The following is a 6,497-nucleotide window of genomic DNA, read 5'->3' on the forward strand; positions in this document are numbered from 1 at the left end:
GATGACCGGCGTTCCAGGCCCTTGGCACAATGGTTCCATCTATCCTTTTTAGCTTATAGGTTCCGGAGCCGATCTCATCCTCGATTTCATATGGCCCTTCCCAATTTGGCCCAAGTACCCCCACTCTGGGTTCTTGAGTGGCTGGGAAGACTCTTCTTAAGACCATATCTCTCCAATAACGAATTTTCTGTTTTTAACTTTGGAGTTAAAATATTTAGTCACCTTCTTTTGATAAGCTGCCATTCGTATTTAAGACTCGTCCCGGAGCTCTTCAACTTCATCCAGCGCTTCCTGTAACAAAGCTTGGTTTATAGCTGGATCATAGGTTGTTCTCCTATGGGATGGGAATAACGTTTCCACCAGGACCATTGTTTCGCAACCGTACGCCATTGAAAAAGGCGAGTGGCCGGTCGTAGTTCTTGGGATCGTCCGGTAGGCCCATAACACTCTTGGCAATTCTTCAGGCCAGTTGTTTTTGCAGGACAGCTGCTTTTTCTTTAGGGTGACCTTTAGAATTTTGTTGACTGCTTCTGCTTGTCTGTTTGTTTGCGGCCTTGCTACCGCGGAGAAGCTTTTAACAACCTCGTGTTGGTTGCAGATTTCAGTGAACGCTTCGCAATCAAATTGCTTTCCATTGTCAGAGACTATTTTGTGAGGCAAGCCATACCGACACACTATGTTTTTAATAACAAAGTCTAGTGCTTTTTTAGCAGTTATAGTCTTCATTGGCTCAGCCTCCGTCCATTTGGAGAAGTAGTCTACTGCTACTACTGCATACTTTACTCCTCCCTTTCCTGTTGGCAGGGACCCAATAAGATCTATCCCCCAGACCGCGAAGGGCCAAGGACTAGTCATCAGGGTAATCTCATTGGGAGGAGCTCTCGGTATGTTCGCGAACCTTTGGCACGAATCACATTTCTGGACGTAGTCTATGCAATCTTTTTTCATTGTTGGCCAGAAGTACCCTTGTCTCAGTATTTTCTTTGAGAGACTCGGTCCTCCTGTATGATCTCCACAGAACCCTTCGTGGACCTCTAGCATAATTTGCTTAGCTTCAGGGTCCGATACACACCTTAAATAAGGCATGCTGAGTCCTCTTCGGTAGAGAGTTTTGTCTAACATCACATAACGGTGAGCCTGATACTGAATCTTTCTGGACAGTGCCCTTTCTTGGGGCAACTCACATTTTGTTATGTATTCAATGATGGGGACCATCCAGCTGGGTTCTTGCCCAATCGTTGTTATGGCCTCTTTTATTTTGATTCTTGGCTCTACAAAGCGTTCCATGGGTACCACCCCTAGTTTCTCAATTTCACTTTCTGAAGCTAACTTAGCCAGACAGTCCGCATGAGCATTCTTTTCTCTGGGGATTCTTTCCACTTTGTAGTCTGTGAACTCGTGGAGCAGTTCCCGGACTATCACCACGTACGCAACCATTCTTTCTCCGTGCGTCTGATACTCTCCCGATACCTGGTTCATGCCAGTTGGGAATCGCTGTAGACTTCCACTCTTTTAGCCCCCACGGTCTTTGCTAGTCTCAGCCCTGCTATCAAGGCTTCATATTCGGCCTCATTGTTTGAACCTGAGAAGTCGAACCGTAGGGTTGCTTGGAGTTGAAGTCCGTTTGGAGATATCATTGCGACCCCCGCTCCGGATCCATTCTCGTTGGAGGCTCCGTCTACAAATACTTTCCATGCTGGGACTAATGGTGTGGGTATGTTTGCGGTAGCTTCGGCTTCATTACACTCCGTGATGAAGTCTGCCAACGCTTGTCCCTTTATGGAAATGCGGGGAATGTAGTGCAGGTCAAATTGGCTTAACTCCATTGCCCATTTGAGGAGCCTTCCGGATGCCTCTGGTTTTTGCAGGACTTGCCGGAGAGGGTGGTTGGTCAACACCTTGATTGGGTGAGCTTGGAAGTAGGGTCTCAACTTCCTCGAAGCCATCAGGAGGCAAAAAGCTAGTTTTTCAATGACGGGGTATTGCGTCTCTGCTCCTATCATGCGCTTGCTGACATAGTACACGGGATGCTGAGTTTTCTCCTTCTCCCAGACTAGGGCTGCGCTTACCGCATGCTCGGAGACGGCTAAGTATAGGAACAAATCCTCTCCGAGAACAGGTTTTGACAGGATTAGAGGTTTGGCCATGTGCTCTTTTAGTTTTTTGAATGCCTCCTCGCACTCGTCGGACCATTCGAATTTCTGACACTTCTTCAAGATGTTGAAAAAGGGAATGCACTTGTCTGTGGACTAGGAGATAAAATGGCTCAGGGCTGCAACCTTTTGGGTTAGGCTCTGCACATCTTTGTGTTTATTTGGGGATGGCATGCTCAGGAGAGCTTGAATTTTTTCTGGATTTTCCTCAATTCCCCTCTGACTGAAAATGAAGCCCAGAAACTTTCCTGACTTAACCCCGAAAGTGCACTTCTTTGGGTTGAGTTTCATTCCGTATCTCCGGACCACTTCAAAACATTCTTTTAAATCGTCTGCGTGGCTGGTGCATGCTTTTGACTTGACTAGCATGTCATCCACGTATACCTCCATATTTTTCCCCAGGAGGCCCTTAAACATCCGGTTCACCATTCTTTGATAAGTTGTGCCAGCGTTTTTCAGTCCGAAAGGCATGACTAGGTAGCAGTATACCCCCTTATCGGTCTTGAAGCTAGTGCACTCTTGATCCGCTACGTGCATTTTAATTTGGTTGTAACCGGCGTACGCGTCCATGAAGGACAGTAGTTTGAATCCGGAGGTGGCGTCCACCATCTAGTCGATCCTGGGCAAAGGGAAACAATCCTTTGGGCAAGCTTTGTTTAGATCAGTGAAGTCTATACAAACCCGCCAGGTCCCGTTAGGCTTCGGCACCAGGACCGGATTGGCTAGCCATTCCAGGTAGTAGACATCTCGAATCATGCCATTCGTTAGTAGTTTGTCCACCTCTTTCTCTAAGGCTTCGGCCTTTATTGAGTCGAGGGTGCGTCACTTCTGTTGGACCGGTGGCATGTCCGGGTTGACATTGAGGACATGGGTGATGACGTGGGGACTTATCCCAGTCATGTCTTCTTGGCACCATGCAAAAATGTCAATGAAACCCCTCAATGTCTTCATTATTTTTTCTTTTTCCTCCAGTTCTAGGCTCTTTCCTAGCCGGCGGACTTTGGTGGAGTCGAGGTCGCACACTGACACTTCCTCGACGTCCTCCATTGGTTCTACACTTTTTTCGGATCCCACATGGGGATCCAACTCATCTTCTTCTGCCATTTCTGGCTCAATAGTTTCTCGGACCATCAATACGGGTAGGTGGGCTACAACGTTATAGCATTGCCTAGCCTCCTCTTGGTTTCCCCTCACGGTCCCTATCCCAGCCTCCTAGGTTGGGAACTTCAGGCACAAGTGCCGTATTAACATGACTGCACCGAAGTCCACCAAGGCCGGTCGGTCGAGGATTGCGTTATAAGCTGTTGGGCAGTCCACCACTACAAACGTGCAGTACTTGAAGATGCTCTGAGGTGTATCCGGGCACAAGGTGACTGGGAGCCTCACTTTTCCCATAGGGATAAGTGTTGTTCCATTGAACCCTATGAGTTGGGAAACACTTGGTGATAAGTCTCGGTCCGTTAGGCCTATTGCAGCGAAGGCCTCTTTGAATAGCAGATTCACAGAACTCCCATTGTCGATCAGGATTCTGGCCACGATCTTATCGGCAATGGGGGTCTCTATGACCAACGGGTCATGGTGAGGAAAACGCACCGTTTTAGCATCTTCTTCCGTGAATGTAATGGGCTGATCCATTAGCCGGGGCCTTTGAGCTGGGAGTTGAGTAACTTCCCAAAATTCATCGTGTTTCACGGTCCCTGCGTACCGCTTAAGCTCCTTGCGGGTAGTTCCTCCAATGTGGGGTCCTCCCGAGATCATAGCCACTCTCCCGTTGGGTCTAGGTGGCAGGCCGGGCATATGCTGGGTATCTCCGGGGGGAACAACTGGAGCCAATACTCCTGCTGCACCCCCTGGTGCTCCTTGCGGCAAAGCTCCAGCCGCCTGACCTGGGTTGAGATGGGCCAACCTGTTTTTGATCCATTCGTAGAGGTGTCCCAATCGGATCAAGTTTTCAATCTCGTCCTTGAGATTTTTGCATTCGTTGGTGCTGTGCCCAATGTCATTGTGGTACTCGGATCTCTTATTGGGATCCCTTCGGGAGCTATCTTTGTACAGGGGAGGCGGTCTCCGGTAGTGTGTATTTTGCCTAGTAGCAAAATATACACGTTCTTGGGAGTCCGTCAACTCCGTGTACTGGGTATGTTGGGGAGTATACCCCCTTTTTGTCGCTTATCCTCCGTCTGGGTGCTGCCCTTGGAAGACCTTTTACTCCTCGAGCTCTGGGAAGCACCGGCTAAACTTGCAGTCGGAGTGGAGTGTGAGGGGGCTTGTCCAATTATCCCTGAGGGATTTCCAAAATGGGAAGATGCGGGGGCTAAAGTCTGGCCTTGGCTATGTCCAGAAGTAGCAGAAAACTGTATGTCGCTCATCGGTGGAGCTGCTGCTAGCATAGTGCCTGAGAGCTGGGCTCCGGGCACATATCCTACTATCCCGGTGGGATAGTATCCTCCATAGGCCACTATTTGGGCTTCTTCTAGGTTGATGTATTTCTGGACTCTCTTCTGGAAGTCTTGAAGGCTGAAAGCTCCTTCTTGCTGTAACTCGTTCCAGAATGGAGTCCCTGTACGGATACCTGCTTGGAGAAGAGCAAGCTGTTGTCCGTCATCTACTTTCTTGGTTTTAGAGGCTTCTTCCCGGAACCTCTTTATGAAATTCTTCAGTGTCTCCGTAGGCAGCTGCTTGATGTTAGTCAAAGCACTGACCTCCAGGTTGACTTTTCTTACGGCGACAAACTGTCTCCGGAAGTTGGTTTGTAACTTATTCCAGCAACCCACGGATCCTGGTTCCAATTTCTTGAACCATTCTTCTGTGGATCCACTTAGAGTAAGCGGGAAGCACAAACACTTAGCGTCATTGCTGACCCTCATGACTGTCATGACTCGGTTGAACCGTGACAAGTGATCACTTAGATCAGAGTTCCCGGTATAAGCTGCCATTTCGGGCATCTTAAAGTTTTTGGAGAGCTCTGCTTCCAGGATGTGTTTAGCACTGTTGGAAGTTATTTTACTAGGAACTTAGATCTACTCACAAGTATGTTGATTTAACAACCTAGATATGAACTTCTAAAACGATGTTAAATTAAACACATAAAAGTATCAGAAATCTTACATTGGGTGCAGCGGAATATATGTCTCCTCCCACTCAGATCTCTAACCCTAGATTCCTTTCTGTCGCAGAGTATAATCAAGATCTGAGCCCGATAGTCCTTCTTTGTTGTTTCTGAATTCAACACAGCCTTCCTCACTATGATTGAGGTATTACTTGATGTGTGTGGGCACTACTCTTGTTGGGTTTTATGCCCTAATTAAAACTCATTTCAATATAATCAGATTTACTTATTAATATAGATCAGAAATAACATTTAATGTTGCATGGTTCACATGATTTATTTCATGAGTACATAATGTATAAATTCATCTGAAACCCTTTTCACATACTTGATCCTGTTTATTGTGTCGTCAACACATTGGAAAGTAAACATGACTATGTGAATAAAGTAACCTAGATTTATCAGACACAGGGTTTTACTGATATGATAATCTACAACAGAGTTTACTTGCATTTGGAGAAGTGCTATGTTCTTTCCAGAGCATTGGTTAAAGTAAAGCTCAGGTTGGATGCATGGAGTATGCATCGGAAGGGACCGATATTGAACTTTGACTTAGATTTAATTAAACTTACCGTAAAATCTATTCAAGTCAATATCGCCTAGTTGATCCTAGATCAAATGATCTTAATCCTGTTATGATTAGGCTCAATCTTGAAAGGCTATTCGTGTTCCTTGAATTGTTAGTTAAGCCGACTTTTAAGTCAGGGTGATACGTACTTTTTGGGAACACGGTAGTGCAATTGAGTGGGAGCACTAGCATAAACATGGAATCTATAGCTTCTATTTGGCGAATAGTAAGCAAAGGATGATCTCCTTCGAGCTTGACCAAACGAAAATAAATGGTGGAGATCTCATTTCACATAAGCTGAAATATCATTTATACGGGGTCAAGTGTTTTAAGGATAAAATACATAGTAGGGTGTTACAGTAATTTATTCCCTTTACTGTGTAGATCATTCATATAGAGGATAATTGATCACATTAGGATTATAACAATGGATAACTAATGATGTGTCTATATGGTGGAACATATAGAGCATTCTATATACTGAGAGTGCAATTCTAAGTTCTATGCGTGGATTCAACGAAGAATTAATAAGTTAGTGAATTTTAGTGCTAAATTCTTGATCTACTTATTGGAAGCTCGGTTATATAGACCCATGGTTCCCCCACTAGTTGAGATAATATTGCTTGTAAGACTCATTTAATTGGTTTTGATTAATCAATTATAATTC

Source organism: Cannabis sativa, chromosome 2 (assembly GCF_029168945.1).
Source record: "Cannabis sativa cultivar Pink pepper isolate KNU-18-1 chromosome 2, ASM2916894v1, whole genome shotgun sequence".
Taxonomy (NCBI): Eukaryota; Viridiplantae; Streptophyta; class Magnoliopsida; order Rosales; family Cannabaceae; genus Cannabis; species Cannabis sativa.